Source organism: Somniosus microcephalus, chromosome 10 (assembly GCF_052327205.1).
Source record: "Somniosus microcephalus isolate GS21.2 chromosome 10, FLI_Smic_1.0, whole genome shotgun sequence".
Classification (NCBI taxonomy): Eukaryota; Metazoa; Chordata; class Chondrichthyes; order Squaliformes; family Somniosidae; genus Somniosus; species Somniosus microcephalus.
In genome coordinates, this window is record NC_140996.1 from 218,616,945 (window position 1) to 218,639,848 (window position 22,904).

Below are 22,904 nucleotides of genomic sequence, written 5' to 3' on the forward strand. Positions count from 1 at the left end.
TGCAGTCAATGGATGTTGCCATCGAGTCTCATACTGCTCTCATACAGTCTGCTTGATGTCACGCAAGCTCTGACTGCTGCCATCGTCACTAGGTCCACCACAGTCCACCGGGGCTTTCACGGTGTTGCAGCAGGCCACCAATATTTGCTCCAGCAGATTGCTAGGGATGCTGAGGAGCTGCCCCAGGGGAGTGTGAGTGGGTCAGTGGAGCAAGAACCTGCTGTCCTCTCTCAGGATGACAGCATTCCTGATCCCACCATTGCCACTCCGCCATTACATTTGCCGCTGCCTGTCATCCAGCCATCCCAGACTGCCGCCGCCCACCCTGAGGTGGGGCAGTGTACAGCTGGGCCTTCCTGGCCCAGAGCTGGTCGAGGGCGTCCTGCAAGGCCATTTGTAGTCTCTGGCACCGACACTCAGCAACCTTTCACCAGCCCTGCTAGTGGAGACACTACGTAAGAGCAGCAGATTATGAAAAGGCACTGTAAAGAGGGGAAGTAAAGGTTTGCACAAGGGTGATTAGTTCATTTTGTTGTTGTATATACAGGAAACTCTTTTTTATCCAGCACCGACGGGACCGGCGTGGTGCTGGTTTATCAAAAAGTCCGGATTACAGAGAGGTATAGTAAAAGGTACGAGAGCCCCGTACACGGCCACAGATCCAGGCGTCCCTGTTGCATAGCAACAGGTGCAGGAACCCCGGTTACACGGCCACAGATCCAGGAACGGCCACTAATATGAAGTAAAACTTACCTGAACCTACTCCTGAATTTTGCCGGTTAACAGAGATTTCCGGTTTAGGTGCCAGTAAATCAAGAGTTTCCTGTATGTGGTTACTGATTTTGGATAAATTTATTATTGCAATGTTGCAGAAATGGTGCTGTGTCTCATTTCAGCTTTGGGGTGTGGCATGGAATGAGAAATTGATGGAATGATGGGGACGGGCTGAGTAACCGGGAAGTGGCCTCGAAATCATTGGAACTGAAGTCTGATGAGACGGTCACAGATCGCCCTTCCACAAGGCCGATGGAGTGGCTGGTTCCTCCATCGCTGCTGTTCATGCTCCTTTTCATCATCCTCCTCCTCCACCTCGTCCTCGTCTTCCTCGTCTCCCTCTTCCTCCTCCTGAGGTGGTGCGGCTATGCCTGGTGGCAATGGCTAGGCCCTCATGATGGCCAAGTTGTGCAGCATGCAGCAGACAACGACGAAAAGGGACACCCGCTCAGCCAAGTACTGGAGGGCTCCTCCCGAGTAGTCAAGGCAGCGGAACCGTTGCTTGAGCACTCCGATGGTCTGCTCAATGATGTTCCTGGTGGCAGCATGGCTCTCATTGTATGAGTGCTGGGCAGGAGTGTTGGGGTTGCAGAGGGAAGTCGTGAGTCAAGTGGAGATCTTGTCTCCCGGCAGCCAGCCGCGAGCTTGATGTGGTGGCTGAAACAGAGCTGACACACCGATCTAGCGCAGGATGAAGGCAGCGGACATTGACAGTGAGGATTCGCTGTCTGTGGTTGCACACCAACTACACATTAAGTGAGCAGTAGCCTTTGAGGTTACAGAGTACCTCAGGATTGTAATGAGGTGACCAAAAAGCGACGTGGGTTCAGTCAATGGTGCCCTGCACCACGGGGAAGCCCGCTAACCTGGCAAAGCCACATGCACGTTCGCGCTGCTTCTCTCTGGTCATGGGGATGGAAATGTAGTCCCTTCTCCTTCTGTAGAGAGCACCTGTGACCTCGTGGATGCAGCAATGGACGGCGAACTGCAATATGTTACATATATGTCTCCTGTTGCACACTGGAAGGATCTGCTGGTGTAGAAATTGAGGACGATGGTGACCTCGTCTGCCACTGAGAGAGCCATGGTGCTCCTGATGTGAGGCTCGAGGTCTGGCTGCAGGAGACGGCAGAGCTCTGTGACCACCTCCTTGGGGTGGGTAAGGCCTCCTGTTGAGAGCCCTGTTGGCCTTCCTCCCTCTGGCCACATTTGGCAATCTTTCTCTCTTCCTCCGCTGCCTCCGACAGTGATGCTGGAGCGTGAGGTCCAGTGCTAGTGCAGCCCCCATTAAAGTATGGAACTGTTGCACTTTCAAATCTCACCTAACTGAGACTGAATAAATTTTCTGAGGCAGAAGACTCCTTCAAGTGAAAACGGTGAAATCACTCAAAACGCCTGTTTGCCTATGTCAAACAGGCAAGGCAGCATTCCTTGCCGACTAAACAAAAACGGAAGTTGACTCCTTTACATAGCACTCCCCCAGCGCTTATCCGACTGCGTACCGCCTCCTCTACCTGTCTTTGCTAATGGCAGGCGCTCAGGTAGGGGGCGAGATTGAATTTCTGATCTGGGGCACTACCGGGGCACTGCGCAGCCGGATGACGTCATGATCTCTGGGCGCAGGAGAGCGTGGCGCTAGTGGTTCCCGCCACCGGCGCAAACCTCCACCTCAATTTCGCGGGCGTCGGTACTATTGCCGCGCCCAGTCGCAAAGCCGGTAGCGCCCCATTAGTGCCCCCCCCGGAGGCGCTAACAGTAGGCGTTAAGTTGCCGAATTTCTCCCCCTAGGGAATTATGAGTAATAGGAGTGACTGAAACATGGATTACCACAATAGATGGAGGCGGGTACAATATAGTGAGGTACAGAAAAGATAATTTTCAGACTTTGCACTCCCGGTTGGAGGCTTCCCCACTGGGAGTGCATATCAGAACCTCGCACGTGCATTTTGCATGAGTTTATAATCTTTGCAATGGTCAGAAGTCATGCGCCATGCATGGCCTGAATTGCAGATAAGCCGGTGACACTCCCTACTGGGATGAAAAATATCCCTGGAATGGTCAGAAAGGCGACAAAAGACAGGGCAGGAGAAGGCGTGGCTCTATACGTTAGAGACTCTTGGGAGGTTAAGGAATTAGACTCAACCAGAAGGGATAAGTTACCCAATGAAATAATCTGGACAAAGAAAACTAAAACCTTTGGAATTCTCTACCCCAAAGGGATGCTCAGTCGTTGAGCATGTTCAAGGCTGAGATCAATAGATGTTTGTACTCTAGGGGAATCAAAGGATACGGAGATCAGGTGGGAAAGTGGAGTTGAGGTCGATGATCAACCATGATCTTATTGAATGGCGGAGCAGGCTCGAGGGGCCAAATGGCCGACTCCTGTTCCTAACTCTTATGATGTTCTTAAAGTAGCTCTGGGGATTTGCTGCAGACTGTAGCTCTGAATATGAGGGAGGACGGAATATTTTGTGAAGAGATAAGCAGGAGATATAAGTGTAAGAAAACTCTAACTTCTAATCATGGGAAACTTTAAAACAACCAAATATAAATTGAGAATGTCCCAGTGGCTTCAAGTCTGAATTTGGTGTTGTCAAACCTGATTGCTTCATGACCCAGTATGACAGGGCGTTACAGGTGGAAACTCTTAGCTTAAGTTGGTGATGTTAAGTGATCCTGACATTGGAAAATGGATGTCAGACCACTGCTGGATGATAAGTGACCACAATATCATTAAGTTTGACCTGATTTGAAATTCATTGCATCTAAGGACAAACAGCCAGTTATACAATTTAAAAAAGACTCACTACGGATCTCCGAAAGAAGAGAGAAACAAAGGTTGGCGGGGGTGGGGGGGGAATTCTTAACACCTCAGTCGGATAAGCGAAAGACCTCTCAAGGCATAGTAGGAAAATGAAATTAGAGATAGATTAGCAAATGAAAGCTCAAAGAGCATGATCGGCATACTGAGGCAATCAGGAATGGATTTCTTTTCAATAAAAATTTTTGCCTCACTAAACCTACAGGGAGAGGACAGTTCACGGGAACATTAGAGGGATCTTTACAGGCAAGTCAGAAAGGTGGAATTGCAAATGAGTGTAACGTCAGATGTTAAATACAATACAAGAAATTATTCCAGTACTAGAGGACCCAAATTTAAGATCATCGCAAAACAGAGTTAAAGGGAAGGTTAGAAATGTTTTTTAACATGTTACAGGACGACATTAATAAATTTGCAGAATGGGCATATAATTGGCAAATGAAGTTCAACACACGTAAATGAGAGGTATTATATTTTGGTAGGAAGAATAGGGAGCTCACTTATCACTTGGAGGGTGCGAGTCTAGGTCGGGTAGAGGAACAAAGGGATCTAGGAGTACAAATACACAAATCACTAAAAGTTGCGACGCAGTTTAGCAAGGGCATATAAAAAAAGCAAACCAAGCACTAGGGTTTATTTCTAGAGGGATAGAATTGAAAAGTAGGGAAGTTATGCTAAACCTGTATCGAACCTTGGTTAGAGCACACTTGGAGTACTGCGTACAGTTCTGGTCGCCATATTATAACAAGGATAGGAGGAACAGGCTGGGTCTCTTTTCTCTTGAAAAAAGAAGGCCGAGGGGGCGACCTCCTTAAAATTATGAAAGGTTTTGATGGAGTGGATACAGAGAGAATGTTTCCACTTGTGGGGAAGAGCATAAATAGAGGCCGTCAATATAAGATAATCACCAAGAAATCCAATAGGGAATTCAGAAGAAACTTCTTTACCCAAAGAGTGGTGAGAATGTGGAACTCGCTACCACAGGGAGTGGTTGAGGTGAATAGTATAGATGCATTTAAGGGGAGGCTGGACAAGCATTTCGCTGGTCATCTTCCAAAATTCGATAGACTCTGGAACAGTTCCCATGGATTGGAGGGTAGCTAATGTTACCCCACTATTCAAAAAAGGTGGTAGAGAGAAAATGGGGAATTATAGACCGGTAAGCCTGACATCGGTAGTGGGGAAAATGCTAGAGTTCATTATAAAAGATGTAATAGCAGAGCACTTGGAAAACAGTGACAGGATCGGACAAAGTCAACATGGATTTACAAAAGGTAAATCGTGCTTGACTAATCTACTGGAATTTTTTGAGGATGTAACTGGTAAAATAGATAAGGGAGAACCAGTGGATGTGGTATATTTGGACTTTCAGAAGGCTTTCGATAAGGTCCCGCATAAGAGATTAGCGTGAAAAGTTAAAGCACATGGGATTGGGGGCAAGGTACTGACTTGGATAAAGAACTGGTTGGCAGACAGGAAGCAAAGAGTTGGAATAAACGGCTCTTTTTCCGAGTGGCAGGCAGTGACTAGTGGGGTACCGCAGGGATTGGTCCTAGGACCCCAGCTATTCACAATATATATAAATGATCTAGACGAAGGAACTAGATGTAATATCTCCAAGTTTGCAGATGACACAAAGCTGGGTGGGCATGTGTGCTGTAAAGAGGATGCCGAGAAACTCCAGTATGATTTGGACAGGTTGGGTAATTGGGCAGAAGCATGGCAGATGCAGTATAATGTGAATAAATGCGAGGTTATCCACTTTGGTGTCAAAAACAGGAAGGCAGATTATTATCTGAATGGCAATAGATTGGGAGAAGGGGAAGTGCAACGCAACCTGGGTGTCCTTGTGCACCAGTCACTGAAGGTAAGCATGCAGGTGCAGCAGGCGGTTAAGAAGGCAAATGGTATGTTGGCCTTCGTAGCGAGAGGGTTCGAGTACAAGAACAAGGATGTCTTGCTGCAGTTATACAGGGCCTTGGTGAGACCGCACCTTGAGTATTGTGTGCAGTTTTGGTCGCCTTATCTGAGGGAGGATGTTCTTGCCATGGAGGGAGTGCAGCGAAGATTCACCAGGCTGATATCTGGGATGGCAGGAATGACGTATGAGGAGAGATTGTGTCGATTGGGCTTATACTCACTGGAGTTTAGAAGAATGAGAGGAGATCTCATTGAAACTTATAAAATTCTAACTGGACTGGACAGACTGGATGCAGGAAGGATGTTCCCGATGGCCGGGGAGTCCAGAACCAGGGGTCACAGTCTAAGGATAAGGGGTAAGCCATTTAGGGCAGAGATGAGGAGGAATTTCTTCACCCAGAGAGTGGTGAACCTGTGGAATTCTCTACCACAGAAGGTAGTTGAGGCCAAGTCATTAAATATATTCAAGAAGGAGTTGGATATATTTCTTAAGGCTAAAGGGATCAAGGGATATGGGGAGAAAGCAGGGACCGGGTACTGAATTTGGATGATCAGCCATGATCTCATTGAATGGCGGAGCAGGCTCGAGGGGCCGAATGGCCTACTCCTGCTCCTATCTTCTATGTTTCTATGAGGGAGAAGGGACTAGAGGGTTACGCTGATAGATTTAGATGAGGAAAGACGGGAGGAGGCTCGAGTGGAGAGTAAACGCCAGCATGGACTGGTTGGGCCGAATGGCCTGTTTCTGTGCCGTATATCCTATGTATGTGATCCTATATAATTGAGCTATGTTAGAATGTGGAATCTCTGCCACAAACCACCATTGAACAAACTCTTTTTTTTCAAAGAAAATTTGATAATTGCCTGAAAAAGAGAAATGTGAACATGAGAGTAGGATGAGAATAGGTGTTTTATGTGGAGAGAAATACTGGCACAGATTTAATGCCTGGCCAGCGATGCAAACGTCCCAGGAATGAATTTTAAAAAATGATCTTATTGAATGGCGGGGCAGGTCGAGGGGCCGTATGGCCTACTCCTGCTCCTAATTCTTATGTTCTTATGGGGAGGCATTACTAGATTGGAAACAGGCTAACATAAAATACCCTATTTAAGAAAGGGGGGCAAATCTAATCTGAGCAAATATGTGGTCTAACATCAATGCCTGATAAAATAATTGGAACCGATCAGGATTTTAAAAATTATTTGTTCTTGAGATGTAGTCGAGACTGGCAAGGCAGTAGTAATTGATATTAAACTAGGAGGACAGTTGTATGAAAGACATTATGGGATCGATTTTGTCATTGGGGTTGGGCTGGGGTGTGTCAGGTTCTTTTCGTGTCAGGACCCCGACTCCGATGTGAAGTGGGAAAAAAGTGTGATTTTCCCCTAATTAGGCAATTGATTTCCAGTGTGTGGGAACCCCTGGCCCAATTAGTCTTTCCATCCTGAAAGTCGCCTCCGATGACGTCATCAGTGCTGCTGGATTTAAGGCCTGCAAGCAGCCTTGCTTCTTCAGGAGACTGGAAACGCTTTGGACATTGTATGAAGGGCTTCATTTACCGACCATGTCCACCAGCAAGCAAAAGTGTGCACCTCGCTTTGATGAGCCCTCCCTCCAAGCTCTGGTGCAGGGAGCAAGATCTAATAAGGAGGTGCTCTTCCCTTCCTCAGGGAGAAAAAAGCCACCACAACAGACTAAAGCTGTGTGGCTGCAAGTGGCCCAGGAGGTCAATGCCATCTCTATGTGCCGCAGAACCTGGCTACGGGGCAGGAAGAGGTTTCATGACCTTCTCCACACAGGAAAAGTGAGTATGACTTTCTCATCACCCTCAATCTCATCCCCATCGCCTCTCCTCACCAGCACTCTGGTTTGCCAACCTCTTCCTCCACATCCCACTTGACATTGACATCCCTGCACCCTTACCCATTCTCTCGCTATGGTCACATTCACGTAACTATTCGACCATGCAGCCCTCACACTCCCTATCACTGTGACACAATGACAACAACTTACAACACACAGGGAGGGCCCTTTGTCTCCTTCTAAGCATCTATGCTATGGATTGTCTACACTCACTCCTTCATTCTCACTCAAACTCCACTTGTGTCCCTCATTGCAGGAAAAGAGATCCCACAATAAGAGGGAAAGAGCGAGGACAGGAGGAGGGCCACCCTCAGTAGACCAGCTCACCACCTCGGAGGAGGCGGCCCTGGAAATTGCCGGGATCGAGGAGGATTCCCAAGTGGGGGACAGACAGGCGGGCGCATCACAGCAAGCTGGTGACAGAATAGTTTATCATCTCTCTCATTGACATTGCATGAGTGACTGATAATGATTCTGATGCTCTAACAGATTGACTTATGATCATCTGCACAATTCAATGTGCATGCAATCTTTACCTCACATCTCTAATTCTTTCCTTTACTTGTAAGATTTGCAAAATTTCTACATTTCCCCAAAGGTTATTATTAACAAAAGGGACCCTGTGTGGACATTTTAATTAAAAAGGGTACCCAAAATGGCGTCCGCGCCTCGTGGCAGAAAGCCTGTGAGATTTTTGAAAAAAACTTGGACTCTGCGGCACAGGCAGCTTGTGGAGAGATCGAAACCAAAGCTGCAGTTTCTGTGAAGAAAGACTGCATTTTGAAAACCAGACAAGACTTTGAATTATGTATTAGACCAAATTGGAGACAAATCAAAACCCAGTTAGGCCTATAGTTAAGGCCATCAAGCAGTTTGCATAAATAATTGGGAACAGCTTAAGGAAGCCATCGAGGCTGGACAGGCCCATTAAGATGTTTTAAAAACAAAACAACTCGATAAGCAGGCCATAGGTGCGATTACCGGCCATCTAAAAACAGTTAGTTAGATTGCTACCATTGTTTAAACTAGCCCGCCAAGATTGGAACAATGAACTAACCTGATTTGGCGTGCAGATAAGGGTTTTCGAAAGGAGTGTAACTGCAGGCCCCGGGTAGCAATCGCTCTCTTGTCTCTTGACTCTTGCTCTTGCCCTTGACTCTTCTCTCGAGGCTCCGGCCTCTTGGGCTGCCGCTCGTACTCGTGCCCTGGCCTTGTGGCGGGTTCTCTCTCCCCAGAGCAGATTTCCAGTAGCTAAGGACACCATACCAACTGCTAGGAAGGGGAATGAGACCCAAGTCCATAGCCATCCAGGATGCCCAGACCGCAGAAAGGGGCGAGACGAAGTTGAGCAGGTAGCCTAGGACTCGTATAGTAGTCCGACAAGATGAGACGAGACGAGTGGAGACGAAGAAGATGATAATAATTCGATAAGGGCAGAGCAGGGCAGTGAAAAACATATCGATAAGTAAACCAAGCGCCTAGTTATAAGCTGACGCTTGGGGAAGAGAGTCCTTGAGGACGGTGAAGACAAACACCTTGTTGAACAATGCGATAATGCAGGTGTCTACGCCACAATGAATATACAGGCGTTTGATGCATGGCTAGTAAAATCTAAACGGTAACGACTGGTGACTGCCCAATAAATATAATGTTACCGCCGATGACCGCCCGAGGGAGAAGAAGAGGAGAACCCATCGAGACGAGACGATGACGGTAGCGGAGGGGAGGTGTGTCGCAGTAGTCGATCCAGCACCGCGCCCCTGAAGACCACGTGGCGACGGGGTGCCTAGAAGGACCAGAGACCAGACTTCAAAACTCGCACTTGTTAACAGTTGGCTTTATTTTGGATTGGTGAGCATGAATTCTGGTCCCTCATAGCTTAATCTAGTTAGGTATAAGGGGTGGGATAAGGATAAGGGGATTGTTAAGATAGTTGTTTTCCCTCGATGTGCCATGTGTTCCCCATTCCCTGTATAAGTATAGTGATTTTGACTTTTCCTGTAATTTTCTTTATACTGGTAACTTCTCGTAAGACTGTGTTATTTCTATTTCAATAAAATCTTGGTTTTGCTTATATCCAAACCACCTGTCTACTCGAGTTTTCTGTATCGCCACCTGTACCTAAGTCCGGTGTCTAGAACCCAGGGGCGTGGGAGCGATTTGAACCGCTCACAAACAGTCAGAGGCATAACTGACTGGGCGCACGCGCCAACACCACCACCACCACCCCCTACAACTCCCCCACAGGACCATCGAGAGCCCCCGTCCCCACTGTCCAGGAGGAAGAACCTGAGCTTCCAGACTCCTCAGAGGAAGCTGCAACCTCTGAGGGCGCTCCGTCAGCAGAATTAAGCGCACCCTGCACCAGCGCAGACACTCACACCTTGGTGGGACCTTCAGAACCTAGAGTAGAGTTGTCACCTGGTGTATCACAGCTCACAAGTGAGCATTAGCAGATGGTGGAGACAGGGACAGCAGTGGAGAATCCTCGTCGCAGTGCAGAGGACGCTCCCAGCTCGGCACCGCTGCATGTCGACCCTGTGCCTCTGAGTCCATCCAGAAGGAGAGCGGTGCTGGAACTCCAGGAACAGGTGCAGGAGTCTCTGGTAGGTTTTGTCTCCAGGGTCGCTGCGAGTGTGGAGCGAATGGAGGAGTCCATCACTAACATGAGCAGAGCCTTTGTGGAGGCATTGGCGCATGAACGCATCACCACGGAAAGGATGGCAACCTCCGTGGAAAGGATGGCTACCTCCATGAAGTACTTATGAAGTGTAGTCACTGTTGTAATGTGGGAAATGTGGCAGCCAATTTGCACACAGCAAGCTCCCACAAACAGCAATGTGATAATGACCAAATAGTCTGTTTTTGTTATGTTGATTGAGGGATAAATATTGGCTAGGACACCGGGGAGAACTCCCCCTGCTCTTCTTTGAAATAGTGCCATGAGATCATTTACATCCACCTGAGAGAGCAGACGGGGCCTCGGTTTAACATCTCATCCGAAAGATGGCACCTCCAACAGTGCAGCACTCCCTCAGTACTGCACTGGAGAGTGTCAGTCTAGATTTTTGTGCTCAAGTCTCTGGCAGATTTCATGGTCATTTTTTTTTTCTAGTACCACCCACAATTACCAGATTTATTGAATTCAGTTTCACAACTTGCCATGAGTTCTGGTTTGCTGGTCCAGTCGCCCAATCTCTAGGCTACTATAGCTCTGCCTATATTATTATGGAGTATAATCCGATAAATTACAGCCAACATGGCTTAAGATGTGGAAGATCCTGCCCAAAGAGCCTCCTTGATTTTTTTGGGGGAAGTGACAATCCAGGTGGTCATAGAGTCATAGGGCTAAAAATTCGGTGGCGCCGCGTTTGGGGCGCCAAGCTCGCCTGGGCGCCGGAATTTGCGCTCCGGCCAGAGCCGTTTGCGCCCTCCCGATATTCAGTGGGAGCACCTCAAGAGGGACTCGGGGCGCTGCTCGAGGCTCCCCACGTCCCGTTTGGGGTGCTCAAACTGAATATCGCCGCGCTACGTGCCACAGCACCACATGCTGTGGCACGGCGCGCTGCTGTACTGCAGGCCTTCCTCCCCTTCTTAAGGGGGAGGGGCCTGCACCAGCGCGATCACCGATCGCGAGTGCCAGCAAAAGAGCCCGACACCGAGGAGAAGTGCCGGGCTTTTGGGACACAGCCAGCACTGCCCGGGGGGTGGATCAGGAGGCTGGGGAGGGCGGCGCGAGGAGGTGCTGGCAGGCGGCCACCGGAAAAAATGGCCGCCCCGCACCTCCACCTTAATTTGCGCCACTACCGCCACAGATAGGCCCTGTGAACCGGTCGCGATTTGCGACCGGTGTTACAGAGGCGGGCGTGACCAAATATCGCGATCGGGGCGGGAGCGGGGCGCTGCGCACACCAATGACGTCATCGGTGACGGCGCAGCGCTACAAGCTAATGCCGCCATTAGCGCCCTGCTAAATATCGCGGGAGGCGTGGCCAGTGGCGCTAAAGCCACTGAGTGCCCTCTTTGGGCGCTAACTGGTGGCGCAGCCCACTGAATTTCTAGGCCATAGAGTCATAGGCCTAGAAATTCAGTGGGCTGCGCCACCAGTTAGCGCCCAAAGAGGGCACTCAGTGGCTTTAGCGCCACTGGCCACGCCTCCCGCGATATTTAGCGGGGCGCTAATGGCGGCGTTAGCTTGTAGCGCTGCGCCGCCACCGATGACGTCATTGGTGTGCGCAGCGCCCCGCTCCCGCCCCGACCGCGATATTTGGTCGCGCCCGCCTCTGTAACACCGGTCGCAAATCGCGACCAGTTCACAGGGCCTATCTGTGGCGGTAGTGGCGCAAATTAAGGTGGAGGTGCGGGGCGGCCATTTTTTCCGGTGGCCGCCTGCCAGCACCTCCTCGCGCCGCCCTCCCCGGCCTCCTGATCCATCCCCCGGGCAGTGCCGGCTGTGTCCCAAAAGCCCGGCACTTCTCCTCGGTGTCGGGCTCTTTTGCTGGCACTCGCGATCGGTGATCGTGCTGGTGCAGGCCCCTCCCCCTTAAGAAGGGGAGGAAGGCCTGCAGTACAGCAGCACGCCGTGCCACAGCATGTGGCGCTGTGGCACGTAGCGCGGCGATATTCAGTTTGAGCTCCCCAAGCGGGACGCGGGGAGCCTCGAGCAGCGCCCCGAGTCCCTCTTGGGGCGCACCCACTGAATATCGGGAGGGCGCAAGCGGCTCTGGCCGGAGCGCAAATTCCGGCGCCCAGGCGAGCTTGGCGCCCCAAACGCGGCGCCACCGAATTTTTAGCCCATAGAGTTATACAGCACAGAAAGAGGCCCTTCGGCCCATCGTGTCTGTGCCGTCCATCAAGCCCTGTCCAGTCTAATCCCATTTTCCAGCATTTGGTCCATAGCCTTGTATGCAATGGCATTTCAAGTGCTCATCCAAATGCTTCTTGAATGTTGTGAGGGTTCCTGCCTCTACCACCCTTTCAGGCAGTGAGTTCCAGACTCCAACCACCCTCTGGGTAAAAAAGTTCCTCCTCAAATCACCTCTAAACCTCCTGCCCCTTACCTTGAATCTATGCCCCCTTGTTATTGACCCCCCTACTAAGGGGAAAAGTTCCTCTTTATCTACCCTATCTATGCCCCTCATCATTTTGTACACCTCAATCAGGTCCCCCCTCAGCCTTCTTTACTCCAAGGAAAACAACCCCAGCCTGTTTAGTCTTTCTTCATAGCTGAGGCGCTCCATCCCAGGTAACATCCTGGTGAATCTTCTCTGCACCCTCTCCAAAGCAATCACATCCTTCCTATAGTGAGGCGACCAGAACTGCACACAGTACTCCAGCTGTGGCCTTACCAGCGTTTTGTACAGCGCCATCATAACCTCCCTGCTCTTATATTCTATGCCTCGGCTAATGAAGGCAAGTATCCCATATGCCTTTTTAACCACCTTATCTACCTGTTCCGCTGCCTTCAGGGATCTATGTACATGTACACCAAGGTCCCTCTGACCCTCTGTACTTCCTAGGGTCCTACCACTCATTGTGTATTCTCTTGCCTTATTTGTCCGTCCAAAATGCATCACCTCGCACTTTTCAGGGTTAAATTCCATTTGCCACTTTTCCGCCCATCTGACCAACCCGTTTATATCGTCCTGTAGCCTGAGGCTTTCCTCCTCGCAATTTACCACCCCACCAATTTTCGTGTCATCTGCGAACTTACTGATCATACCTTTTACATTCTCATCCAAATTATTTATGTAGATCACAAACAGCAAGGGACCCAGCACCGATCCCTGAGGTACCCCACTGGACACAGGCTTCCAGTCACAAAAGCAACCTTCGACCATCAACCTCTGCCTCCTGCCACTCAGCCAGTTTAGGATCCAACGTGCCAAGGCACCCTGGATCCCATGGGCTCTTACCTTCTTGACCAGTCTCCTATGCGGGACTTTGTCAAACGCCTTACTGAAGTTCATGTATACCACATCCACAGCATTTCCCTCATCCACACACCTAGTCACCCCCTCGAAAAATTCAATCAGATTGGTCAGACATGATTTACCCTTGACAAAGCCATGCTGACTATCCCCGATTAATCCTTGATTTGTACTTAGATTTGCAAAAAAAAACTTTGAAAAATTTCCCCCCGAAAAGCTGCTGCTGAAACTAAAGCAGATGGAATTCAGAGTAAAACCTGGCAGATGTGAGGAAAGCAGCTGGTCCTTATTGGGGGAGTGATGTTGGGATGGGAGGCGTACTGTGTGGAATGCCCCAGGGTTCAATGCTGGGGCTCTTGCTGTTCCTAATCTACATTTATGACTTAGATAGAGAAACTGAGTGCAAGCTGCTCAGTTTCATAGATGATCCTAAACTAGGAAGTCAGTTGAGAGACATGAAGCAGCAAGGGAACTACTAAAGCAGTTAGATAAAATCTGCATTTGGGCAAAATCAGTGGCAGATGAAATTCAATACCAGGACATGAGGGAAGTTGTCAGGCAATGTAAGGAATGACGGGAAGATCCACAATATTTAGGGAGAAAAAATTGGGTTGCTTTGCGCCTCTTGTTAGCGCCCGGGTGCGGCACCGCTAATGCCTCCCGTGAAATTCAGCGGGAGGATAGCGGTGGCTGTTAGCGCCCCGCAGCACTGTGCCGCCGGCGATGTCATCATCGCCGTGCGCAGCACCCCGCTCGCGCTCTGGCCACAAACTTTGGTCGGGCCCCTGATCTACCGTCGGACGCGATGTCCGACAGGGTTAGAGGGGCGTTTTTGCAGTTGCAGTGGCGCAAATTAAAGGGCAGGTGCGGGGCGGCCATTTTTTTGGGCCGCCTGCCAGCACCTGCCCCCTTTCCGTTCCCTCATGCAGGGTGCCGGCCGCGATCAGTCAGCCCGGCTCTCCTCTTGTGTGCCGGGCTGTTTTCCCGGCACTCCGTTCCAGCAAGGCCCCGATGCGCATTGCGCTAGACCACTCCTCTTTAATCAGGGGAGGGAGGCCTGTAATACTGTGGCGCTACGTGCCGACGCACGTGGTGCTGTTGCACGTAGTGCCACAATATTGAATGGTAGCGCACCAGGAAGGCGGGGGAGCGATTCCAGTAGCGCCCCGCCTCCTGCTTGGGACGCTACCACGTAATTTATGGTGCGTGGGCGCTAAAAGTAGCACCCTGGCGAAGTTAGCACCACCCAATTTTTCCCCCTTCGTGTCAGAGGATTAAGGTATGAGGAAAAAGTGCTCTTTAGCTTTGAAAGGAGGCATCAGAAAGGGGACCTTGTACAGGATATTAGGTGACATAGATTTTTTTTAAATTCTTTCATGGGATGTGGGCATCGCTGGCAAGGCCAGCATTTATTGTCCATCCCTAATTGCCCTTGAGAAGGTGGTGGTGAATTCAACTGAGTATCTTCCTAGGCCATTTCAGAGGGCAATTAAGAGTCAACTACATAGCTTTGGGTCTGCAGTCACATATAGACCAGACCAGTAGATTTCCTTCCACTAAAGGACATTAGTGAACCAGATGGGTTTTAATTAATTGAATTTAAATTGCCCCTCTGCCATGGTGGGGTTTGAACTCATGTCACGGAGATTATTAGTCCTGGGCCTAGAAACTCAGTATAGCCACTTTTGGGGCGGTAAAGTCGGGCGGGCGCTAAATTTAGCGCCCGCCGGAAAGTGGAGGCCACTTCGCCGATATTCAGTAGCTTTGGCCAAGGAGTTTGGGCGAGCGCTGAAACTGGCGTTGCACTCCTATCTTTAGGCGCTAAGCCGGCGGTGCAGACTGATAACGCCGAGGCCGGGCGCAGCGCAGGTGCGGTCATGTTTTGATTGACAGCAGACACCCTGACGCCGGCCAGCTCTTAAAGGGGGAAGGGTCGACTTTGTCTGCTGCCACGCCCTGGATAGTGGAGCCCTGCAGCTAGGCCTGAACACTGCTGGTGGACCCAAATAGCGCCTGAAGCCATGCAGAAGGCCCGTGAACGAGCGCAGCGCTTCTCAGAGCATGCTTTGAGGGTGCTGCTTAGGGGTTTGGAAAAGAAAAGAGAGATCTTGTGCCCGGACAGTGGCAAGAAGGCTCCCAGGAGGCAGTACAGGAGAGTCTGGAGGGAAATCGCCCAGAGGGTCTCAGCCAACAGCGATGTCCCCAGGACTGGTGACCAATGCCGCAAGAAGTACAACGACCTCACTCGGTTGGTCAGGGTGAGTACCCTTTCCAGTGTCCTCCTCATCCTTGCATGTGCACCTCACATTATGGGCAAAGGGACCTCAAAGGCCTAATGGCCAGCCCTCCTCCCGCAGCTATGGCACTGGCATGATCACCAATAGCACTTTCTGCACTTTACACACTGGCCAAGCTATTCGACCATGGGAGGCAGTGCACACAACAACAGGGCACCACACTGGCCAAGCTATTCGACCATGGGAGGCAGTGCACACAACAACAGGGCACCACACTGGCCAAGCTATTCGACCATGGGAGGCAGTGCACACAACAACAGGGCACCACACTGTACTTAGAGGCCGTCCTTTCTCTCGCAGGCCAAGCTGGCACAGAATCTGAAGAGCCGGACTGTCACCGGGGGAGGCCGTGTCCAGTTCCAGGAGCTCAGTGACCTGGAGGAGCGCGTGGCTCGACTCATGCGTGCCCGGGTGGTTGGCCCCGTAGCTATTGGAGATGCCGACCCTGTGCTGGGCCCCAATGGTAAGGACATGACCGTTTGCACCTCTCTCGTTCCCCTTGCGCTTCAGATCACATCCTTTGCCACTGTCCCACCAATGCGCATAATGCCACCACTCATGCCTCCCTCGCTGACGCCCTGTCCTCACTCTAAAGCTACTCTTGTGCCTTCCTGCTTTCAGCTGGTGAGGAGGAGGTCCCTGAAGCTGAGAGTGCCAGTCCCTCGGAAGAGGAGGACGACGAGGACCAAGAGGAAGGTGGCACATCGGGGGAACCCTCATCTGCGCCAGGGGATGGCAATGGAGGGGAGATGTCTTGCCTGGAGGAGAGCCAGGGGGAAGTGTTGTGTTACAGGGGGGTGTTGCTCCTGGGCCCAGTGGCGTCCAGGCACGCAGGAAGGGTCGGGCAGCACGGCGGCCTTCTCCCCAGAGGGGGGAAGTGTTGCAAGGGAGGGCAGTTGCTGGGCCCAGTGGCGTCCAGGCACGCGGGAAGGGTCGGGCAGCACGGCGGCCTTCTCCCCAGAGGGGGGAAGTGTTGCAGGGGAGGGCAGTTGCTGGGCCCAGTGGCGTCCAGGCACGCGGGAAGGGACGGGCAGCTCGGCGGCCTTCTCCCCAGAGGGAGAGTCCGGCCTCCAGTCCGGAGACGGTCCTCGCCCAGGAGGTGCGCCTCCTTGATGAAATGTCCGCGGACTCGGAGCGGCGCCACACCGAGTTCATGGGGGTTGTGGGACAGTTGCCTCAGGCCATTGAGTCCCTGGCTCATAGTGTGGCCGATTTCAGGGACTCACAGGCCAGGGGTGTCGACCAACTCGCGGCAGCACAGGACGCGAGTCGAGAGTTCCTGAGTGGTGCCGTGCAGACACTGGCTGGTCTGATGCGGGCACAGACCAGGGCAGTTCGGGCACTCACTTCTGCCACACTCGCTGTGTCATGGAGGCATCGCCAGGGCACCCGCCGCCCTGCTGCAGCACAGCGGTCTGGCCTTCACCAGATTGCTGCGCTTGCTGCAGTGCCAGCCCGGCCGAGTGCCAGTGTCTCTGGCGACCAGCGAGCGCCTGGCATCAGCCAGCTTGCCCCCATTGCTGCCGCCGCCACTGCCACTCCCCCAGCCAAGCTGCGACGAGCTGCTGCAGAGACTGATGCTGCCCAGCCACAGCTGCAGCAGTCAGCAGCCGGCCCCTCCAGGGCCGGACCTCGTCTAGGCCGACCCCCAAGGGCATCTGCCGTCACGCATTGTGCCCCTCAGAAGCCTTCCCCCAGCCTTGGAACACCCACAGGGCCCAGGTTGAGGCGGAGCAACAGGTCGGGCAGGGGCCGGAGAAGCCTGCACAAGGACTCGCCCTCTCGGCACACCAAGTAGAGTGTGTTGCCAACTGTTTTTTTATATGGGGGTGTTTGTGTTCTGTATGGGGGGGGCTTATTTTGGTAAGGCCGAAGATGAAGGCAACTGTTTTTTTATATGGGGGTGTTTGTGTTCTGTATGGGGGGGTTTGTCTTGGTTAGGCCAAGGATGAAGGCCAATTGGATGGACAAGTTTTGTTATTCCTCCCCAGGTTCTGGGAGTGAGGTATGTTTTTGACTGTTTTTTGGGGGTCTTGTCTGTTTTTCTGTTTCATGTGGGAAGGGCCCTGAGTTTGTTAAATAAAGCTTTTTATTTATTCAGCTTGTCCAGGTGTCATGTTTCAAGTGGTTGTTGCGTTAACCGGCTGAGGGCTTGCGGAGCGGCTGCATTCAGGTGCGTTCATTGCCACAAGCCATTCCCTGACAGGGGGCCTAGAAGTGTCGTTCAATAAGCCGCCGGCGGATGGCCCTTGGACCTTGTGGCTCCCTCCTGGGCTGGTACTCCTCCTCCTCCTCCTCATGGTCCTCCTGCTCGTCCTCCTGAGGTGGTGGTCCAACGTGAGGCGGCAGTGCCTGAGTCCTGCGGATAGCCAGGTTGTGCAGCATGCAGCAAACGACGACGAACTGGGAGACTCTATCCGGCGAATACTGTAGAGATCCGCCGGAACGATCCAGGCAGCGGAACCGTTGCTTGAGGACGCCAATCGTTTGCTCTATGATGTTCCTTGTGGCTTGATGGCTTTCGTTGTATGCCTCCTCAGCAGGGGTCCTGGGCGCGCGGAGCGGGGTCATGAGCCATGTACACAAAGGGTAGCCCTTGTCCCCAATAAGCCATTCCCTTGGTGGAGGCTGTGCCTCGAACATGTCAGCCACAGTAGTCTGGCGCAGGATAAATGCATCGTGGCTGCTTCCTGGAAAGCGGGCATTGACAGCTAGGATGCGCTGCCTGTGGTCACACACCAGCTGTACATTGAGGGAATGGTAGCCCTTCCGGTTGCGGTAATCCTCGGCATTGTCGATAGGTGCCCGCATAGCCACATGCGTGCAGTCAATGGTGCCCTGCACCATGGGGAAGTCGGCGATCCTGGCAAATCCGACTGCACGCTGCTCCTGCCTCTCTAGGGCCATGGGGAAGGAGATGAATTGGTGTCTCCTTGTGAAAAGGGCATCGGTGACCTGCCGGATGCAGCGATGCACGGCGAACTGGGAGATGTTCGCTATGTCCCCAGCAGCGGCTTGGAAGGAGCCACTTGCATAAAAGTTCAGAGCCACCGTGACCTTCACTTCCACCGACAGAGACGTCCTGCACATCAGCTGTGGACGCAGATCTCTGTGAAGCAGCTGGCAGATCTTTGCAACCACCTCCCTCCTGAAGCGCAGCCTCTTAACACACTGCGCGGCAGTCATGGTGAGATAGGACACCTGCTGCCCGTATTCCCTGAGTGGGTAAGGCCTACGTTGCCGACGCCTGATGGCCCCTCTGCGTCTAGGCATGGCTGGCCCTCTCACACAGCGTCTGTGAGCCCTTCGCACATAATGCTGGAACTGAGGGTTGGAACCCCATGCAGCCCCCATAATAAACTTGCAAACAGTGAAATCACAATGAGTCAAATTTCCAAGCTCTGGCCAGAAGCCAAAAATACCTCTCCTATGTTGTCCCAAATCAGTAAGGTCTGTTCCTTGGTCTCTGTCCAGAAATCCAAAGCACTAAAGTCATTGCAGCAAAATGGCTGGCCTTTATAGTTCAGTCTAAGTGCCCTTTAATTATCGCTCCCCGAGGCCCGCAGGGCCTCTGCTGCGTTCCACTTCACAGTTCTTAACAGCGCCACGCCCACATTGGGCGGGCGCCACTGAATTTCCGGTTTGAGGCGCACAAACAGCGTTGCACGACGAAATGACGTCATAAGCTGCGCGCGCAGCTGAGCGGGCGCAAACACTTTGCGCCGGCGCTAAATGTCAACTGAAGTTGGGCGTAGGCGCAGATCGGCCTGCGCCCGGGCGCTAAGTGCCTAGCGCTCGAAATCTACCCCTCTTATGGCGCTAACGGCTGGCGAACGCAACTGAATTTCTAGGCCCTGGTCTCTAGGATTACTAGTCCATTAACATAACCACTATGCTACCGTACCCTGATAAGACTAATCTTGAGCATTACGTTGAATTACTTCGAATTTACAGCAAAGAAACAGACCGTTCCGCCTAACTGGTCTGTTTATAATCCGCACAAGCCTACCCTACTTCATCTAACCCTATCAGCATATCCTTCTATTCTCCCTCATGTACTTATCTAACTTCCCCTTAAAGGCATCTATTTTATTCACCTCAATTCTACTGCATGTAGTAGCAAGTTCCACATTCTAACCACTGTGTAGGTAAAGAATACTAGAACAAAGGGCACAGGTTAAAACTAGTCAAAGGAATGTTTAGGCCAGAATTGGTGATCAACATTTGGAATGGTTTTCCAGGTAGATTAGTGGAAGCAAAAACTTTTGGCTCATTCAAAAGACAAATAACATGATGGGGGCAATGGTGTTGTTTTTTTTACTAAATTCTGAATAGATGGGCAAAATGGCTTCCATCATTGTATCTATCTGGGGATCTTGTATGGATAAGAAGTAGGCAGGGATTTAGTGAACATAGAACTCGAGGACACAATTCATGAACTGCAGGCAAAATTTGAGATTAGAAGGTTCCTCCCCAGGGTAATGGATATTTATGTGAATTACCACGTTCTGCCAAGACCTGCTCCCAGTGTGGTCAATAAAGTCATTTCTCAGCATCGCTGTCAAGCAAAATATTCATGCATCTCTTTGAATGATCATTTTCTCTAAGAACTATGTTGCTTTCCTAATTTTAATAATGGATAGTTGTACGGGCTGCGATTCGACCCTGGTAACCTTGTTTCCTTAAAAGATCCCATGGCACTATTTCGAAGAAGAGCAGGGGAGTTCTCCCCGGTGTCCTGGCCAATATTCATCCCTTAACCAACATCACTGAAACAGATTACCTGGTCATTATCACATTGCTGTTTGTGGGACCTTGCTGTGTGAACATTGGCTGCCGCGTTTCCTACATTACAACAGTGACTACACTTCATAAGTACTTCATTGGCTGTGAAGCACTCTGGGACATCCTGAGGTCATGAAAGACGCTATATAGATGCAAGTCTATCTTTCTTTCTTTCTTTCTTTCTTCATCCCATCCTGAGAAGGCCTGCACTGGGAGCACTAAATAATAAAACTTCCTCCTTAATCTCATCCAAAATTTCTCTGTAACCGTCTGTAACTGTGGCAACATATTGTGACACAATTTTGGGCCTTTCAAATCTCTCCATGGCCTCTGTAACCTCCTCCAGCCCTACAAGCCTTCGAGATCTCTGTGCAACTCCAATCCTGGCCCTCTTGCGCATCCCCGATTTTCATCGCTCCACCATTGGCGGCCGTGCCTTCAGCTGCCTGGGCCTCAAGCTCTGGAATTCCCTCCCTAAAGCTCACTGCTTTTTTAACTCTCCTCCTTTAAGTCGCTCCTTCAAACCTATCCCTTTGGCCAAGCTTTTGGTCACCTGTCCTAATAGCTCCTTGTGTAGCTCGGCGTCAAATTTTCTTTGATATCGCTCCCGTGAAGCGGCTTGGAATGCTAACGGCACGATAGAAATGCAAGTTGTTGCTGTTGTTCGCCTCATGTATCTACAAAGAAACAAGAAAAGGTTTTTGGAGACCTGCCATGGATACTCTTTAATATGGACTGCCTAAACGCAGCAAATACTAGGTAGGGAGTGCAGCTGATATTGGCAGCATTCAGGCCCTCACCCTTCCTGTGGTCAAGCTGCACGTTGGATCGGGCACCATGGAAAACGCCAGTCATTCCTGACAAAATTAGCAATTTTGTTCACTGTTGCCACATTAATATGCCAAGATTCAATTTCTCCACAAAAGCGACACGACAGAATTTACAAGGCTGATTGCAAGCTCCTGTTCCTTCCAGTGTGCCCCTGCCATTCATAGTATTTCTGGACCTCTCACCGGCTCCTCCTGGTACTTCGGGTGTTCCCCGAACTGGGATTCAGGGATCCTGGCGTGGCACAGTGGAGGAGCAGTGCCGCAGTGGGAGGTTGCAGGCACACAACCTATTAAAATGAACAGACAGAAAATGATGGGCCGGCGCCACTTCTCGCACGTTTCTCAGTTGCAGTCACCTTGCCCTCGCCGCCCTGGTGGCCATCTGCAGCTTACCACCTACATACATGCATGAGGTACCAGAATGCAATGCCTTTCACACCCTTTTCCCTTCTCCTGCAGGCGTGGCTTTACTCACATAGGCACATAGGAACAGGGGTAGGCCATTCAGCCCCTCAAGTCTGTCCCACCATTCTATTATATCATGGCTGATCTTTGCCTCAACTCCATTTACCCATTGGCTTCATATCCCTTGATGCCCTTACCTAACAAAAACCTATCTCTCTCAGTCTTGGAAAATTTTAATTGACTCATCATTCACAGTCTTTTGGTGAAGAGAGTTTTAGACTTCCACTACTTTTCATTGGCCAAGCTCTAATTTTAAGATTATGCCCTCTTGTTCTGCAATCCCCTACCAGAGAAACTAGTGCCTCTGTATCTACCCTATCGAATCCTTTTATCATTTTAAGTAGAGCACTCCTCAACCTTCTAAACTCAAGGGAATATAAACCTGGGCCGCAATTTTTTTCAATGGAGGCGGGTTGGGTGCGGGTCAGGTGGTGTCCGGCTTCCAGTCCCGCCCCCAACTGCATCCGGCCCACAGACATGATTTTACGTTGATTGACCTTGTTAAGCCCACCCTGCAGGCTTGCCGGCCAATTAAGAGGAAGCCGGTCAGATGACGTCATTTGATGATTCTTAAAGGGGCCAAACACAATTTTTTTTTGACAGCGCATTTTTCTGTTTTTGACAGCATTGAGGTGCTGCAAACACTGACAATCAAATGTACAAAGGTGAGCTCTTGCACCCAGGCTCTCCAATGACTCCCTCCATAGGCTGGAATAGATGGCAGCTGCAGGTGAGGTGACAGAAGCGATCTGTCACTGGTGAGAGAGGTTCTCCCAATGAGGTGGCATTGGACATGGATTTAAAAACTTGTAACCTAAAGAAATGTGTAAATGTATTAAAAATGCATTTCCCAACATTTTCTTACCTCTGAGACTCACCAGTGCACCATTGGATCCTTCACACCACTTCTGCAGCTGTCATCAATGCAGAAACATTACAGCAGACTCACAACACGCCACACTTACCTGGCGTGGTGTCCGGACATCGGGAAACCCGAGGCAGAAGCGGCAAAATTCAAAAATAGCCTGTCAACTACAGGCAACTACCTGTTAACAGGCAGGTAATTGGCTTCAATCCTCTTCCCGCGGCTAGGCGTCGGATCCATGTGCAAATCGGGGACCCGACACTTGGGAAAATTGTTTGGAGGTGGGTTGACGACGGGATTGCAACCCGCCGCCAATCAAAACGATTTTACCCTTTGACCCGCCTCCAAACCCA